Consider the following 19,282-nt stretch of genomic DNA (forward strand, 5'->3'; position numbering starts at 1 on the left):
TTTGTCATGCTGTATCAGTAATGGGATCTATTGAGCGTAATAAAAGAAGGTTAAAGAACCACGATAAGAGGTTTAAAATTGTTCTTGAGTTCGCCCCCTTCGTATAAGGAATGCTTGTTAAACTGGATTAAAACACATTGTCTTATATTCTTCATATAATCCGTATGGCTGTGTAGATAGCGTGCATAAAAGTATAGTGGTATTTCTCAGCCCTGCGTGCATTCTGAACGCATCGGACAGTGGGCTACACCACACCGTCTCGCCGTTATGGCGGGATTGTCCGAGGAGTCCCGATTGCCCTGCGTGTTTCAATCGTGATACATCGGCTATCTCGGATTCCTCCGTAAGATAGGCCTCGTGGCAATCGGGACTCCTCGGACAATTCCGCCATATCGGCGATCGTCTCTCGGGTGTATTTGGTGGAAGGATATGTCTAACGCCTCTAGGCGGAAGATATTACACCGAAAATATAGTTCGGGTTACACACCATTAAATTTGCACTGAATCAAACGATAATATAGATATATAAGGACCAATATCTTTAAGGAGTAATATACCGGTAATAGAATATTTATTAATGTTATTGTTTAAAATTAGATATTTTGCATGCAAAATATTCAAATTTTAATAAAATGCTAAAAAAGCCTATTAGTTGTTTATTGAAGGGAAAACATCAACATTATTCAAACTTAAAAGAATCAGTTTTTCTTAAATTATATTCATTGCAACATTGCTGATGTTCGGCTGCAGGCGACAAACTTTGAGATTTAATCAATATGTCTATGTTCTATACCATCAACAATCGTACAACACTGTACAGTGGTACAGAGAAAACTTTTCGATGTAATATAAGAAATAGTAAACTCCACGTTGGTCCCAATGGCATTATAGTGACCAGCCAGGCAGTCACAAACTGTATATTTCATGAAATGGAATGAGTGGGGCTTGATTGAATTTGAAAAACGATTCTTTCTGTACATTTGATGATGGCAACCATACAGTACTTCTGGCAGATATTGTTTATACTTTATCCTAGGCATTTTAATTCCAGATGTTGTTATAATCCCGGCCAGGCAACTAGCTTTTCAAAGCCTTAAACAATCCAGTGCCATTAAAATTAGGGACAGTGTAACAATGTTCAGTTTTGTAATATTAATATATTATAAGGCATAACTTTGCCCTTGGAAATGAACTCAATTCAGAATGGCCTCTCAAAATAAGACATACTGTATTGGAAATGTTAAAACTGAGCTGTGGTGTTGTTAAAATTTATATTATTTATCTTTTAAGAAACTTTAAGATACATATCACAGGCATGCCCATGGTTTTGGGTCGGTACTCTTTAGATGGGAAACAAAAACACTAAATATGGTCGACAGTGCAGGCAACAATTGTAAAAAGATATTTTCCATCCATGACTGCCATTACTGACATGAAGTTATTTAACTGTAATATGTCTGGAAACAGTGTCAGTCACACTTTCCTAAATATTGATTTAATCATGCATATGTATATATATGCCATACAAGTACAGTCAATTTACAACATTTAACAATTGGAAAACAATTATCACAGGATTTGGATCACAATGCATTGATATATCACATTTTGAATATCACAGTCAAAGTTAATCATTTAAATTCAGTTATAAGTAAATAGTCAGTGTATTTGGCAGAGATCTGAAATAACAAGTAGTTACAAGATGTTTAAATCAAGACATTATATATATACCACAGGATGCCCCATGAAAGGTTTGCAACTTATTTCCAATGGGGCCCTATAGATGGGTGGAAAATGTACAAAAATGGTGGCATTAATATGCATAAAAATATCATTAATTTAAACTTGAGACTATAGTCTTGAGATCAAATAGTAATTAGCATATATTATTAGAGAGCATTAGTTACACAATGTATACTACTATTTTGTGACAATTTGTCATTACATTTAAATGTACATACAAATACTTTATTGATGACTTATTTGAACAACAGTAATACACATATATATATATATTATAACAAACCAATATATATATATATTATATATATAATATAACAAACCAATCACATAAAACAATAATTTAAACAATAAGACTACTAGTAACAAATAAAATCAGCATCTTTTTCAATTTCAATCATATTGTCTGTGAGAGAAGTTTTCACTCTGTTTTCAAATTCATATTTATTCTTTTATAAGAATTTTTACATCAGCAGGTAAACAGTTCCAGTCTTTGATCGTTTATAATTAAAAGTAGTGCTGGTAAAACCATTCACTTGAGGACATTGAGGTAAATAAAAGTTATCTTTACTATGTCTACTGTTATCACTATGTATATCAGACACTAAACTAAAATTATTATACAAAAAGGTAATGTAAGAAGGACATTTCTTGTTAACAATTTTATAAACATGAATGAGTGTTATTTGCTTAACTCTGTTTTGAACATTTAAGCAACCAATATTACTAAAATCTTTAACTTTCAAAGATGTTCTAGAGTCATATCCATGAATAAATTTAACAACTTTATTCTGTACAACTTGTAACCTATTTTTTAACTGTTTACTAATACCATTGTACTATGAAGAGCTAGCATAGTCAAAATGGCATTGAAGCAATGAGTTACATAACAATTTTCTTAATTCCATATTTGAACAGTGGTTTTGTCTATAAAAGAACAGGGGTGTAGCTGCTTTTAGGCACAGCAGGCCCGGGCCTACATTGTTTTTTGAAACATGAAAAAATTAAAATTGCTTCAACTTCAAAAATGCATTAAAATGTTGACCCTGAATCTGCATTTCATATTGACATGATCCTCAGGCAATGGATTCTGGTCTTGTTCAAAGGACATATCTTCCAATTATCAACTCTACTTCTTTCTATATAGACATGCAGACAGTATTATTGGAAAGAATTCCCATGGTTTGACTTGTGAATAAGCGAGTGTTACAATTTTAAATGTTTCTCTGTTCCATATTGTTTTAAAATTTAGTTCTCTGGTATAAAGATAATACAGTAAAATTTAGTTCTCTGACATTGAGATAAAAAAGTAAAATATCAAAGAAATACAGGCAAAAGTCTTATATTTTCTTACCTTATTATTTGTCTAGATATGCTTTAAATCTCACCACAGGCGTTATTGGATTTAAAAAAATTCTGGGGGAGGACCCCCGCACACACACCCCGTTTTTATGTAACATATTCGGGCCTACAGCTCAAAAAATGCTAGCTACGCCCCTGAAGAATCTTATTCTTGAGTTCACCTTTTTTAATTATATTATTAACAATAGATGTAGCAGAAAGATCAGTGTCGAATATTGAACCAAGGTGTTCAACAGATGATTGAGAAACAATAGTGTGATCATTACATTTTACATTAAAATTATGAAGTTTAGATTTCTTTTTGGAACCAAACACTATACAGCTAGCGGATTGTTGACCGTCTGCGGCAAAAGGGACAAATGGTCAGGCCTACAAACAAAGAAAAATGGCATAAATGGGTTGCATTCATGTGATTTGGCATATTTTTCATCTTGCTCTCCACCTGAAACTTCAATCTTTGGACATAATAATATTTACATTCAAGATTTGTTGGAAATGTAACCCTTACTTGTCCATACCAGGTCCCCCTCCCATCCGGAACAGTCCAAAACCACCTAAAACATCCATTTGAACCAAAATATTGACATCTCTCATCTATTTTAGCACCCAAATCATCAAAACATTCATTAAAATTCATGTTCTACTTGTCTCGATTGCAGACGAATCAATGTGACCTTGACATTGCAGTAAATGTGCTTTTTTAAGGTTATATTACACTAATTCCGATTCCCATAGGGTCCCATTATAAAACTGACAACTTTCACAGCATTTTTCTTGCCTTTTCGACGTATCAATTTTTCCGAACCTGGTATCATTTTAAAGATGGATCTGTCCTCTTCCAATAATTGCAATCAAAAACATACCGTCTCGCAACTTCTAAGAAAGTAAATCGCTGTCGAATGAACCCACCGTTGAAAAACGTGTTTCGGAATCCTAATTTCGACAAAAGCCCCACACAATAGAAAACACACCCTCAAAAGTCCATCTTTTAAGTTAGCTTCCAATCCAAGGCATCAAAGTACTCCAGACACATACAGGATATTACAAATAACCACAAAAGACATGTCTCACATTGTTAAATGGCTTATATTCAAGAAGAGAAAAGGAACTCTTTAGAAATAAGCACTACTTTCGAATGGACCACGGAGGGATACACAATGATTTAGTGTAATGTAACCTTTAAGGGAACTCAACTTTGTCCTATCCTTTTCAAACTTTCTCCACATGAGATTTAAACTATTTCCACAATGAATATGCAATTTCAGTGCATTCGGAGGGGGGAAAAGGCCTTAAAATGGCCGTTTAAAGCGGTGACTAAATTGGCCGCAGTCAAGTCGGAATGCATGATTTTTAGTCTAAGTGACGACAGCTGATTTTGTGTCTCTAATTATTGTTACGCGTAACTTTTATGGCAAAAACTGGGATCATTGCAAAAGGCCCAAATAAATGTATTGATTGTGAATCAGTGTACTTTTCTTGATGAAAAAGGAGACTTTTTTTTTATTTTAAGCACTTTTTTCACACAAAAAAACTCACTGACAGCATATAAAATCATGTTTTTCAAGAAAATTATTATTAAAAGCTTCACTTACAATCTAAACATACACATTGCAATTAAAATAATTAATGCTATCATGATGAGAGGAATAATTTGCAGCTTTCAAGCCGATACAAGCCTGCTACCCAAAATTAACACTTGAAATGGCGCAAATCGCTCCTTCAACAGCTTACGACACAATGTGACATTTGTTGCTCATCCAGATAGTCTCTCTCATTAAAATAAGTCCTGTTGGCTTCATTTTATTAAGTGTTCTCTTTAAAATCCAGCGTTGAAAGCTTAAGTTTTGCAAAAATGCCACAGTCCCCATGCAAAAAAGCATGTTTGCTAGGAATTCCTGCCCAAGGGGCCACACTAATGTCAGAAAAGTCATTTGGGTGTGATTCCTCTGTAGTTCAGTGTACATTCATTTCACTACCTGGGGATGACTATCAGGATCAATTTTCCCAGCTTGGTGAAGTGTTGACCTTTCAGGATGTCGATGGATCGTCCACAAGGGCTGCACCACTGCGGCCATGGTACCGGACAGGGAGTCGGATTGAGGTGTACACAAACCCGGAGTCAGGCAAGGATCATCCAGACCTTTAATAAAATAAAATGTTAAGGCCCCTGAAACTGGCAATTATGTTCAACACTGAGATAAGGAAACACATAAAGGAGACATCATGCCATGGCTTTATCATTATTGACACGGCAAACTCGAGCAGCTGGGGACTCGGCTCTAAACAAAACAGGTATGCTCTATCAATCCGAGCAAGATGGCATGTCAGAGTTAAAAAGAGCAAACAAACATACAAAAGAGATGTAAAGGAAATTAGAAATTAAATGCCAGAAGTAATTTCAAGTATTTTTTTTTGTCTGCAAGGGTTGCTGTGGAAAATAGTGCTTAACGCATAGTTTGGCCTGTCGGGGTTCTGCTGGCAAGAACACATCGAAGTCATATCTGCCCGAGAACTGTAAGCTTGAGATAACCATATCTGATGAAGGACTGCTTGAAGAATGCATTCTAATTGTACTTGAACCAGATAGCATTGACAGCACAAGGCTTCAGACCCCCCAAAAGTGTGAGGCTTTCAATAGTGCTTACCTGATACCAGACCGCAATGCCCAAGACAGTGACTTTCTCCCGGAACTGCACAGGCCGCATCCGCAGCACAATCCTTAAGCTCAATCATGGTCTGGCTGACTCTGAAATAGTGAAATCTGAATTTACAGATGCTCCTTTTTCTAAAGGTTATGAGTTTATTGCCTATCTTAAAAGCAATCACAATGACATACTAAAGAAGACATGTGCATTTCTGAAAAGACATACAGCTGCCCGATACTCGACTAGGAAAAGGCGCTATGGTCTTCACTCTGAAATTCATTACTCTAAGGGCTTAACAGAACCAAAGCCAGATCTTACAGCTAAATGGCCCCACCTACAGCTAAATATGCTTTATAGGTTGAAAATAAAGTTATTTGTCTGAAGAACTAGCGCTATTTACTCATCAGCTATGTTGCTTCACCGGCCGCAATTCTGTAAACATAGTGTATATATGGAAATACCTAGTCTACCGCATGCGACGCACCACTACGTCCACTGTAAATACACAGCTAAGTTAGTACTCTAACGAACAAACTGAAATTCATGTTTGAATTAAACAATCAGTATGATGACTCTCATTGAAATCATGTCCAGTGCACCAGTCAGAGCAAGACAGCTAGCGGATTGTTGACCGTCTGCGGCAAAAGGGACAAATGGTCAGGCCTACAAACAAAGAGAAAAATGGCATAAATGGGTTGCATTCATGTGATTTGGCATATTTTTCATCTTGCTCTCCACCTGAAACTTCAATCTTTGGACATAATAATATTTACATTCAAGATTTGTTGGAAATGTAACCCTTACTTGTCCATACCAGGTCCCCCTCCCATCCGGAACAGTCCAAAACCACCTAAAACATCCATTTGAACCAAAATATTGACATCTCTCATCTATTTTAGCACCCAAATCATCAAAACATTCATTAAAATTCATGTTCTACTTGTCTCGATTGCAGACGAATCAATGTGACCTTGACATTGCAGTAAATGTGCTTTTTTAAGGTTATATTACACTAATTCCGATTCCCATAGGGTCCCATTATAAAACTGACAACTTTCACAGCATTTTTCTTGCCTTTTCGACGTATCAATTTTTCCGAACCTGGTATCATTTTAAAGATGGATCTGTCCTCTTCCAATAATTGCAATCAAAAACATACCGTCTCGCAACTTCTAAGAAAGTAAATCGCTGTCGAATGAACCCACCGTTGAAAAACGTGTTTCGGAATCCTAATTTCGACAAAAGCCCCACACAATAGAAAACACACCCTCAAAAGTCCATCTTTTAAGTTAGCTTCCAATCCAAGGCATCAAAGTACTCCAGACACATACAGGATATTACAAATAACCACAAAAGACATGTCTCACATTGTTAAATGGCTTATATTCAAGAAGAGAAAAGGAACTCTTTAGAAATAAGCACTACTTTCGAATGGACCACGGAGGGATACACAATGATTTAGTGTAATGTAACCTTTAAGGGAACTCAACTTTGTCCTATCCTTTTCAAACTTTCTCCACATGAGATTTAAACTATTTCCACAATGAATATGCAATTTCAGTGCATTCGGAGGGGGGAAAAGGCCTTAAAATGGCCGTTTAAAGCGGTGACTAAATTGGCCGCAGTCAAGTCGGAATGCATGATTTTTAGTCTAAGTGACGACAGCTGATTTTGTGTCTCTAATTATTGTTACGCGTAACTTTTATGGCAAAAACTGGGATCATTGCAAAAGGCCCAAATAAATGTATTGATTGTGAATCAGTGTACTTTTCTTGATGAAAAAGGAGACTTTTTTTTTATTTTAAGCACTTTTTTCACACAAAAAAACTCACTGACAGCATATAAAATCATGTTTTTCAAGAAAATTATTATTAAAAGCTTCACTTACAATCTAAACATACACATTGCAATTAAAATAATTAATGCTATCATGATGAGAGGAATAATTTGCAGCTTTCAAGCCGATACAAGCCTGCTACCCAAAATTAACACTTGAAATGGCGCAAATCGCTCCTTCAACAGCTTACGACACAATGTGACATTTGTTGCTCATCCAGATAGTCTCTCTCATTAAAATAAGTCCTGTTGGCTTCATTTTATTAAGTGTTCTCTTTAAAATCCAGCGTTGAAAGCTTAAGTTTTGCAAAAATGCCACAGTCCCCATGCAAAAAAGCATGTTTGCTAAGGAATTCCTGCCCAAGGGGCCACACTAATGTCAGAAAAGTCATTTGGGTGTGATTCCTCTGTAGTTCAGTGTACATTCATTTCACTACCTGGGGATGACTATCAGGATCAATTTTCCCAGCTTGGTGAAGTGTTGACCTTTCAGGATGTCGATGGATCGTCCACAAGGGCTGCACCACTGCGGCCATGGTACCGGACAGGGAGTCGGATTGAGGTGTACACAAACCCGGAGTCAGGCAAGGATCATCCAGACCTTTAATAAAATAAAATGTTAAGGCCCCTGAAACTGGCAATTATGTTCAACACTGAGATAAGGAAACACATAAAGGAGACATCATGCCATGGCTTTATCATTATTGACACGGCAAACTCGAGCAGCTGGGGACTCGGCTCTAAACAAAACAGGTATGCTCTATCAATCCGAGCAAGATGGCATGTCAGAGTTAAAAAGAGCAAACAAACATACAAAAGAGATGTAAAGGAAATTAGAAATTAAATGCCAGAAGTAATTTCAAGTATTTTTTTTTGTCTGCAAGGGTTGCTGTGGAAAATAGTGCTTAACGCATAGTTTGGCCTGTCGGGGTTCTGCTGGCAAGAACACATCGAAGTCATATCTGCCCGAGAACTGTAAGCTTGAGATAACCATATCTGATGAAGGACTGCTTGAAGAATGCATTCTAATTGTACTTGAACCAGATAGCATTGACAGCACAAGGCTTCAGACCCCCCAAAAGTGTGAGGCTTTCAATAGTGCTTACCTGATACCAGACCGCAATGCCCAAGACAGTGACTTTCTCCCGGAACTGCACAGGCCGCATCCGCAGCACAATCCTTAAGCTCAATCATGGTCTGGCTGACTCTGAAATAGTGAAATCTGAATTTACAGATGCTCCTTTTTCTAAAGGTTATGAGTTTATTGCCTATCTTAAAAGCAATCACAATGACATACTAAAGAAGACATGTGCATTTCTGAAAAGACATACAGCTGCCCGATACTCGACTAGGAAAAGGCGCTATGGTCTTCACTCTGAAATTCATTACTCTAAGGGCTTAACAGAACCAAAGCCAGATCTTACAGCTAAATGGCCCCACCTACAGCTAAATATGCTTTATAGGTTGAAAATAAAGTTATTTGTCTGAAGAACTAGCGCTATTTACTCATCAGCTATGTTGCTTCACCGGCCGCAATTCTGTAAACATAGTGTATATATGGAAATACCTAGTCTACCGCATGCGACGCACCACTACGTCCACTGTAAATACACAGCTAAGTTAGTACTCTAACGAACAAACTGAAATTCATGTTTGAATTAAACAATCAGTATGATGACTCTCATTGAAATCATGTCCAGTGCACCAGTCAGAGCAAGACAGCTAGCGGATTGTTGACCGTCTGCGGCAAAAGGGACAAATGGTCAGGCCTACAAACAAAGAGAAAAATGGCATAAATGGGTTGCATTCATGTGATTTGGCATATTTTTCATCTTGCTCTCCACCTGAAACTTCAATCTTTGGACATAATAATATTTACATTCAAGATTTGTTGGAAATGTAACCCTTACTTGTCCATACCAGGTCCCCCTCCCATCCGGAACAGTCCAAAACCACCTAAAACATCCATTTGAACCAAAATATTGACATCTCTCATCTATTTTAGCACCCAAATCATCAAAACATTCATTAAAATTCATGTTCTACTTGTCTCGATTGCAGACGAATCAATGTGACCTTGACATTGCAGTAAATGTGCTTTTTTAAGGTTATATTACACTAATTCCGATTCCCATAGGGTCCCATTATAAAACTGACAACTTTCACAGCATTTTTCTTGCCTTTTCGACGTATCAATTTTTCCGAACCTGGTATCATTTTAAAGATGGATCTGTCCTCTTCCAATAATTGCAATCAAAAACATACCGTCTCGCAACTTCTAAGAAAGTAAATCGCTGTCGAATGAACCCACCGTTGAAAAACGTGTTTCGGAATCCTAATTTCGACAAAAGCCCCACACAATAGAAAACACACCCTCAAAAGTCCATCTTTTAAGTTAGCTTCCAATCCAAGGCATCAAAGTACTCCAGACACATACAGGATATTACAAATAACCACAAAAGACATGTCTCACATTGTTAAATGGCTTATATTCAAGAAGAGAAAAGGAACTCTTTAGAAATAAGCACTACTTTCGAATGGACCACGGAGGGATACACAATGATTTAGTGTAATGTAACCTTTAAGGGAACTCAACTTTGTCCTATCCTTTTCAAACTTTCTCCACATGAGATTTAAACTATTTCCACAATGAATATGCAATTTCAGTGCATTCGGAGGGGGGAAAAGGCCTTAAAATGGCCGTTTAAAGCGGTGACTAAATTGGCCGCAGTCAAGTCGGAATGCATGATTTTTAGTCTAAGTGACGACAGCTGATTTTGTGTCTCTAATTATTGTTACGCGTAACTTTTATGGCAAAAACTGGGATCATTAGCAAAAGGCCCAAATAAATGTATTGATTGTGAATCAGTGTACTTTTCTTGATGAAAAAGGAGACTTTTTTTTATTTTAAGCACTTTTTTCACACAAAAAAACTCACTGACAGCATATAAAATCATGTTTTTCAAGAAAATTATTATTAAAAGCTTCACTTACAATCTAAACATACACATTGCAATTAAAATAATTAATGCTATCATGATGAGAGGAATAATTTGCAGCTTTCAAGCCGATACAAGCCTGCTACCCAAAATTAACACTTGAAATGGCGCAAATCGCTCCTTCAACAGCTTACGACACAATGTGACATTTGTTGCTCATCCAGATAGTCTCTCTCATTAAAATAAGTCCTGTTGGCTTCATTTTATTAAGTGTTCTCTTTAAAATCCAGCGTTGAAAGCTTAAGTTTTGCAAAAATGCCACAGTCCCCATGCAAAAAAGCATGTTTGCTAAGGAATTCCTGCCCAAGGGGCCACACTAATGTCAGAAAAGTCATTTGGGTGTGATTCCTCTGTAGTTCAGTGTACATTCATTTCACTACCTGGGGATGACTATCAGGATCAATTTTCCCAGCTTGGTGAAGTGTTGACCTTTCAGGATGTCGATGGATCGTCCACAAGGGCTGCACCACTGCGGCCATGGTACCGGACAGGGAGTCGGATTGAGGTGTACACAAACCCGGAGTCAGGCAAGGATCATCCAGACCTTTAATAAAATAAAATGTTAAGGCCCCTGAAACTGGCAATTATGTTCAACACTGAGATAAGGAAACACATAAAGGAGACATCATGCCATGGCTTTATCATTATTGACACGGCAAACTCGAGCAGCTGGGGACTCGGCTCTAAACAAAACAGGTATGCTCTATCAATCCGAGCAAGATGGCATGTCAGAGTTAAAAAGAGCAAACAAACATACAAAAGAGATGTAAAGGAAATTAGAAATTAAATGCCAGAAGTAATTTCAAGTATTTTTTTTTGTCTGCAAGGGTTGCTGTGGAAAATAGTGCTTAACGCATAGTTTGGCCTGTCGGGGTTCTGCTGGCAAGAACACATCGAAGTCATATCTGCCCGAGAACTGTAAGCTTGAGATAACCATATCTGATGAAGGACTGCTTGAAGAATGCATTCTAATTGTACTTGAACCAGATAGCATTGACAGCACAAGGCTTCAGACCCCCCAAAAGTGTGAGGCTTTCAATAGTGCTTACCTGATACCAGACCGCAATGCCCAAGACAGTGACTTTCTCCCGGAACTGCACAGGCCGCATCCGCAGCACAATCCTTAAGCTCAATCATGGTCTGGCTGACTCTGAAATAGTGAAATCTGAATTTACAGATGCTCCTTTTTCTAAAGGTTATGAGTTTATTGCCTATCTTAAAAGCAATCACAATGACATACTAAAGAAGACATGTGCATTTCTGAAAAGACATACAGCTGCCCGATACTCGACTAGGAAAAGGCGCTATGGTCTTCACTCTGAAATTCATTACTCTAAGGGCTTAACAGAACCAAAGCCAGATCTTACAGCTAAATGGCCCCACCTACAGCTAAATATGCTTTATAGGTTGAAAATAAAGTTATTTGTCTGAAGAACTAGCGCTATTTACTCATCAGCTATGTTGCTTCACCGGCCGCAATTCTGTAAACATAGTGTATATATGGAAATACCTAGTCTACCGCATGCGACGCACCACTACGTCCACTGTAAATACACAGCTAAGTTAGTACTCTAACGAACAAACTGAAATTCATGTTTGAATTAAACAATCAGTATGATGACTCTCATTGAAATCATGTCCAGTGCACCAGTCAGAGCAAGACAGCTAGCGGATTGTTGACCGTCTGCGGCAAAAGGGACAAATGGTCAGGCCTACAAACAAAGAGAAAAATGGCATAAATGGGTTGCATTCATGTGATTTGGCATATTTTTCATCTTGCTCTCCACCTGAAACTTCAATCTTTGGACATAATAATATTTACATTCAAGATTTGTTGGAAATGTAACCCTTACTTGTCCATACCAGGTCCCCCTCCCATCCGGAACAGTCCAAAACCACCTAAAACATCCATTTGAACCAAAATATTGACATCTCTCATCTATTTTAGCACCCAAATCATCAAAACATTCATTAAAATTCATGTTCTACTTGTCTCGATTGCAGACGAATCAATGTGACCTTGACATTGCAGTAAATGTGCTTTTTTAAGGTTATATTACACTAATTCCGATTCCCATAGGGTCCCATTATAAAACTGACAACTTTCACAGCATTTTTCTTGCCTTTTCGACGTATCAATTTTTCCGAACCTGGTATCATTTTAAAGATGGATCTGTCCTCTTCCAATAATTGCAATCAAAAACATACCGTCTCGCAACTTCTAAGAAAGTAAATCGCTGTCGAATGAACCCACCGTTGAAAAACGTGTTTCGGAATCCTAATTTCGACAAAAGCCCCACACAATAGAAAACACACCCTCAAAAGTCCATCTTTTAAGTTAGCTTCCAATCCAAGGCATCAAAGTACTCCAGACACATACAGGATATTACAAATAACCACAAAAGACATGTCTCACATTGTTAAATGGCTTATATTCAAGAAGAGAAAAGGAACTCTTTAGAAATAAGCACTACTTTCGAATGGACCACGGAGGGATACACAATGATTTAGTGTAATGTAACCTTTAAGGGAACTCAACTTTGTCCTATCCTTTTCAAACTTTCTCCACATGAGATTTAAACTATTTCCACAATGAATATGCAATTTCAGTGCATTCGGAGGGGGGAAAAGGCCTTAAAATGGCCGTTTAAAGCGGTGACTAAATTGGCCGCAGTCAAGTCGGAATGCATGATTTTTAGTCTAAGTGACGACAGCTGATTTTGTGTCTCTAATTATTGTTACGCGTAACTTTTATGGCAAAAACTGGGATCATTGCAAAAGGCCCAAATAAATGTATTGATTGTGAATCAGTGTACTTTTCTTGATGAAAAAGGAGACTTTTTTTTATTTTAAGCACTTTTTTCACACAAAAAAACTCACTGACAGCATATAAAATCATGTTTTTCAAGAAAATTATTATTAAAAGCTTCACTTACAATCTAAACATACACATTGCAATTAAAATAATTAATGCTATCATGATGAGAGGAATAATTTGCAGCTTTCAAGCCGATACAAGCCTGCTACCCAAAATTAACACTTGAAATGGCGCAAATCGCTCCTTCAACAGCTTACGACACAATGTGACATTTGTTGCTCATCCAGATAGTCTCTCTCATTAAAATAAGTCCTGTTGGCTTCATTTTATTAAGTGTTCTCTTTAAAATCCAGCGTTGAAAGCTTAAGTTTTGCAAAAATGCCACAGTCCCCATGCAAAAAAGCATGTTTGCTAAGGAATTCCTGCCCAAGGGGCCACACTAATGTCAGAAAAGTCATTTGGGTGTGATTCCTCTGTAGTTCAGTGTACATTCATTTCACTACCTGGGGATGACTATCAGGATCAATTTTCCCAGCTTGGTGAAGTGTTGACCTTTCAGGATGTCGATGGATCGTCCACAAGGGCTGCACCACTGCGGCCATGGTACCGGACAGGGAGTCGGATTGAGGTGTACACAAACCCGGAGTCAGGCAAGGATCATCCAGACCTTTAATAAAATAAAATGTTAAGGCCCCTGAAACTGGCAATTATGTTCAACACTGAGATAAGGAAACACATAAAGGAGACATCATGCCATGGCTTTATCATTATTGACACGGCAAACTCGAGCAGCTGGGGACTCGGCTCTAAACAAAACAGGTATGCTCTATCAATCCGAGCAAGATGGCATGTCAGAGTTAAAAAGAGCAAACAAACATACAAAAGAGATGTAAAGGAAATTAGAAATTAAATGCCAGAAGTAATTTCAAGTATTTTTTTTTGTCTGCAAGGGTTGCTGTGGAAAATAGTGCTTAACGCATAGTTTGGCCTGTCGGGGTTCTGCTGGCAAGAACACATCGAAGTCATATCTGCCCGAGAACTGTAAGCTTGAGATAACCATATCTGATGAAGGACTGCTTGAAGAATGCATTCTAATTGTACTTGAACCAGATAGCATTGACAGCACAAGGCTTCAGACCCCCCAAAAGTGTGAGGCTTTCAATAGTGCTTACCTGATACCAGACCGCAATGCCCAAGACAGTGACTTTCTCCCGGAACTGCACAGGCCGCATCCGCAGCACAATCCTTAAGCTCAATCATGGTCTGGCTGACTCTGAAATAGTGAAATCTGAATTTACAGATGCTCCTTTTTCTAAAGGTTATGAGTTTATTGCCTATCTTAAAAGCAATCACAATGACATACTAAAGAAGACATGTGCATTTCTGAAAAGACATACAGCTGCCCGATACTCGACTAGGAAAAGGCGCTATGGTCTTCACTCTGAAATTCATTACTCTAAGGGCTTAACAGAACCAAAGCCAGATCTTACAGCTAAATGGCCCCACCTACAGCTAAATATGCTTTATAGGTTGAAAATAAAGTTATTTGTCTGAAGAACTAGCGCTATTTACTCATCAGCTATGTTGCTTCACCGGCCGCAATTCTGTAAACATAGTGTATATATGGAAATACCTAGTCTACCGCATGCGACGCACCACTACGTCCACTGTAAATACACAGCTAAGTTAGTACTCTAACGAACAAACTGAAATTCATGTTTGAATTAAACAATCAGTATGATGACTCTCATTGAAATCATGTCCAGTGCACCAGTCAGAGCAAGACAGCTAGCGGATTGTTGACCGTCTGCGGCAAAAGGGACAAATGGTCAGGCCTACAAACAAAGAGAAAAATGGCATAAATGGGTTGCATTCATGTGATTTGGCATATTTTTCATCTTGCTCTCCACCTGAAACTTCAATCTTTGGACATAATAATATTTACATTCAAGATTTGTTGGAAATGTAACCCTTACTTGTCCATACCAGGTCCCCCTCCCATCCGGAACAGTCCAAAACCACCTAAAACATCCATTTGAACCAAAATATTGACATCTCTCATCTATTTTAGCACCCAAATCATCAAAACATTCATTAAAATTCATGTTCTACTTGTCTCGATTGCAGACGAATCAATGTGACCTTGACATTGCAGTAAATGTGCTTTTTTAAGGTTATATTACACTAATTCCGATTCCCATAGGGTCCCATTATAAAACTGACAACTTTCACAGCATTTTTCTTGCCTTTTCGACGTATCAATTTTTCCGAACCTGGTATCATTTTAAAGATGGATCTGTCCTCTTCCAATAATTGCAATCAAAAACATACCGTCTCGCAACTTCTAAGAAAGTAAATCGCTGTCGAATGAACCCACCGTTGAAAAACGTGTTTCGGAATCCTAATTTCGACAAAAGCCCCACACAATAGAAAACACACCCTCAAAAGTCCATCTTTTAAGTTAGCTTCCAATCCAAGGCATCAAAGTACTCCAGACACATACAGGATATTACAAATAACCACAAAAGACATGTCTCACATTGTTAAATGGCTTATATTCAAGAAGAGAAAAGGAACTCTTTAGAAATAAGCACTACTTTCGAATGGACCACGGAGGGATACACAATGATTTAGTGTAATGTAACCTTTAAGGGAACTCAACTTTGTCCTATCCTTTTCAAACTTTCTCCACATGAGATTTAAACTATTTCCACAATGAATATGCAATTTCAGTGCATTCGGAGGGGGGAAAAGGCCTTAAAATGGCCGTTTAAAGCGGTGACTAAATTGGCCGCAGTCAAGTCGGAATGCATGATTTTTAGTCTAAGTGACGACAGCTGATTTTGTGTCTCTAATTATTGTTACGCGTAACTTTTATGGCAAAAACTGGGATCATTGCAAAAGGCCCAAATAAATGTATTGATTGTGAATCAGTGTACTTTTCTTGATGAAAAAGGAGACTTTTTTTTTATTTTAAGCACTTTTTTCACACAAAAAAACTCACTGACAGCATATAAAATCATGTTTTTCAAGAAAATTATTATTAAAAGCTTCACTTACAATCTAAACATACACATTGCAATTAAAATAATTAATGCTATCATGATGAGAGGAATAATTTGCAGCTTTCAAGCCGATACAAGCCTGCTACCCAAAATTAACACTTGAAATGGCGCAAATCGCTCCTTCAACAGCTTACGACACAATGTGACATTTGTTGCTCATCCAGATAGTCTCTCTCATTAAAATAAGTCCTGTTGGCTTCATTTTATTAAGTGTTCTCTTTAAAATCCAGCGTTGAAAGCTTAAGTTTTGCAAAAATGCCACAGTCCCCATGCAAAAAAGCATGTTTGCTAAGGAATTCCTGCCCAAGGGGCCACACTAATGTCAGAAAAGTCATTTGGGTGTGATTCCTCTGTAGTTCAGTGTACATTCATTTCACTACCTGGGGATGACTATCAGGATCAATTTTCCCAGCTTGGTGAAGTGTTGACCTTTCAGGATGTCGATGGATCGTCCACAAGGGCTGCACCACTGCGGCCATGGTACCGGACAGGGAGTCGGATTGAGGTGTACACAAACCCGGAGTCAGGCAAGGATCATCCAGACCTTTAATAAAATAAAATGTTAAGGCCCCTGAAACTGGCAATTATGTTCAACACTGAGATAAGGAAACACATAAAGGAGACATCATGCCATGGCTTTATCATTATTGACACGGCAAACTCGAGCAGCTGGGGACTCGGCTCTAAACAAAACAGGTATGCTCTATCAATCCGAGCAAGATGGCATGTCAGAGTTAAAAAGAGCAAACAAACATACAAAAGAGATGTAAAGGAAATTAGAAATTAAATGCCAGAAGTAATTTCAAGTATTTTTTTTTGTCTGCAAGGGTTGCTGTGGAAAATAGTGCTTAACGCATAGTTTGGCCTGTCGGGGTTCTGCTGGCAAGAACACATCGAAGTCATATCTGCCCGAGAACTGTAAGCTTGAGATAACCATATCTGATGAAGGACTGCTTGAAGAATGCATTCTAATTGTACTTGAACCAGATAGCATTGACAGCACAAGGCTTCAGACCCCCCAAAAGTGTGAGGCTTTCAATAGTGCTTACCTGATACCAGACCGCAATGCCCAAGACAGTGACTTTCTCCCGGAACTGCACAGGCCGCATCCGCAGCACAATCCTTAAGCTCAATCATGGTCTGGCTGACTCTGAAATAGTGAAATCTGAATTTACAGATGCTCCTTTTTCTAAAGGTTATGAGTTTATTGCCTATCTTAAAAGCAATCACAATGACATACTAAAGAAGACATGTGCATTTCTGAAAAGACATACAGCTGCCCGATACTCGACTAGGAAAAGGCGCTATGGTCTTCACTCTGAAATTCATTACTCTAAGGGCTTAACAGAACCAAAGCCAGATCTTACAGCTAAATGGCCCCACCTACAGCTAAATATGCTTTATAGGTTGAAAATAAAGTTATTTGTCTGAAGAACTAGCGCTATTTACTCATCAGCTATGTTGCTTCACCGGCCGCAATTCTGTAAACATAGTGTATATATGGAAATACCTAGTCTACCGCATGCGACGCACCACTACGTCCACTGTAAATACACAGCTAAGTTAGTACTCTAACGAACAAACTGAAATTCATGTTTGAATTAAACAATCAGTATGATGACTCTCATTGAAATCATGTCCAGTGCACCAGTCAGAGCAAGACAGCTAGCGGATTGTTGACCGTCTGCGGCAAAAGGGACAAATGGTCAGGCCTACAAACAAAGAGAAAAATGGCATAAATGGGTTGCATTCATGTGATTTGGCATATTTTTCATCTTGCTCTCCACCTGAAACTTCAATCTTTGGACATAATAATATTTACATTCAAGATTTGTTGGAAATGTAACCCTTACTTGTCCATACCAGGTCCCCCTCCCATCCGGAACAGTCCAAAACCACCTAAAACATCCATTTGAACCAAAATATTGACATCTCTCATCTATTTTAGCACCCAAATCATCAAAACATTCATTAAAATTCATGTTCTACTTGTCTCGATTGCAGACGAATCAATGTGACCTTGACATTGCAGTAAATGTGCTTTTTTAAGGTTATATTACACTAATTCCGATTCCCATAGGGTCCCATTATAAAACTGACAACTTTCACAGCATTTTTCTTGCCTTTTCGACGTATCAATTTTTCCGAACCTGGTATCATTTTAAAGATGGATCTGTCCTCTTCCAATAATTGCAATCAAAAACATACCGTCTCGCAACTTCTAAGAAAGTAAATCGCTGTCGAATGAACCCACCGTTGAAAAACGTGTTTCGGAATCCTAATTTCGACAAAAGCCCCACACAATAGAAAACACACCCTCAAAAGTCCATCTTTTAAGTTAGCTTCCAATCCAAGGCATCAAAGTACTCCAGACACATACAGGATATTACAAATAACCACAAAAGACATGTCTCACATTGTTAAATGGCTTATATTCAAGAAGAGAAAAGGAACTCTTTAGAAATAAGCACTACTTTCGAATGGACCACGGAGGGATACACAATGATTTAGTGTAATGTAACCTTTAAGGGAACTCAACTTTGTCCTATCCTTTTCAAACTTTCTCCACATGAGATTTAAACTATTTCCACAATGAATATGCAATTTCAGTGCATTCGGAGGGGGGAAAAGGCCTTAAAATGGCCGTTTAAAGCGGTGACTAAATTGGCCGCAGTCAAGTCGGAATGCATGATTTTTAGTCTAAGTGACGACAGCTGATTTTGTGTCTCTAATTATTGTTACGCGTAACTTTTATGGCAAAAACTGGGATCATTGCAAAAGGCCCAAATAAATGTATTGATTGTGAATCAGTGTACT

The 19,282-nt window shown here is 37.9% G+C and overlaps 4 long non-coding RNA genes across 4 annotated transcripts; all 4 read right to left on the bottom strand.

Annotated features, from left to right (window-relative positions):
• Positions 1-7,594: 7,594 nt before the first annotated feature.
• LOC127876635 (uncharacterized) lies at positions 7,595-10,406 on the bottom strand. Its single transcript, XR_008047985.1, has 2 exons — positions 8,690-10,406; positions 7,595-8,184 (listed from the first exon to the last, which is right to left on the bottom strand). It is a non-coding gene; the product is annotated as an uncharacterized LOC127876635 (long non-coding RNA).
• Positions 10,407-10,536: 130 nt separating this feature from the next.
• On the bottom strand, positions 10,537-13,348 carry LOC127876636 (uncharacterized). Its single transcript, XR_008047986.1, has 2 exons — positions 11,632-13,348; positions 10,537-11,126 (listed from the first exon to the last, which is right to left on the bottom strand). It is a non-coding gene; the product is annotated as an uncharacterized LOC127876636 (long non-coding RNA).
• Positions 13,349-13,477: 129 nt separating this feature from the next.
• LOC127876637 (uncharacterized) lies at positions 13,478-16,289 on the bottom strand. The gene is made up of 2 exons (XR_008047988.1): positions 14,573-16,289; positions 13,478-14,067 (listed from the first exon to the last, which is right to left on the bottom strand). It is a non-coding gene; the product is annotated as an uncharacterized LOC127876637 (long non-coding RNA).
• A 130-nt stretch (positions 16,290-16,419) lies between these two features.
• Positions 16,420-19,231, bottom strand: LOC127876638 (uncharacterized). Its single transcript, XR_008047989.1, has 2 exons — positions 17,515-19,231; positions 16,420-17,009 (listed from the first exon to the last, which is right to left on the bottom strand). It is a non-coding gene; the product is annotated as an uncharacterized LOC127876638 (long non-coding RNA).
• Between the last annotated feature and the right edge of the window lie 51 nt (positions 19,232-19,282).

This window comes from Dreissena polymorpha, chromosome 4 (assembly GCF_020536995.1).
Source record: "Dreissena polymorpha isolate Duluth1 chromosome 4, UMN_Dpol_1.0, whole genome shotgun sequence".
Taxonomy (NCBI): Eukaryota; Metazoa; Mollusca; class Bivalvia; order Myida; family Dreissenidae; genus Dreissena; species Dreissena polymorpha.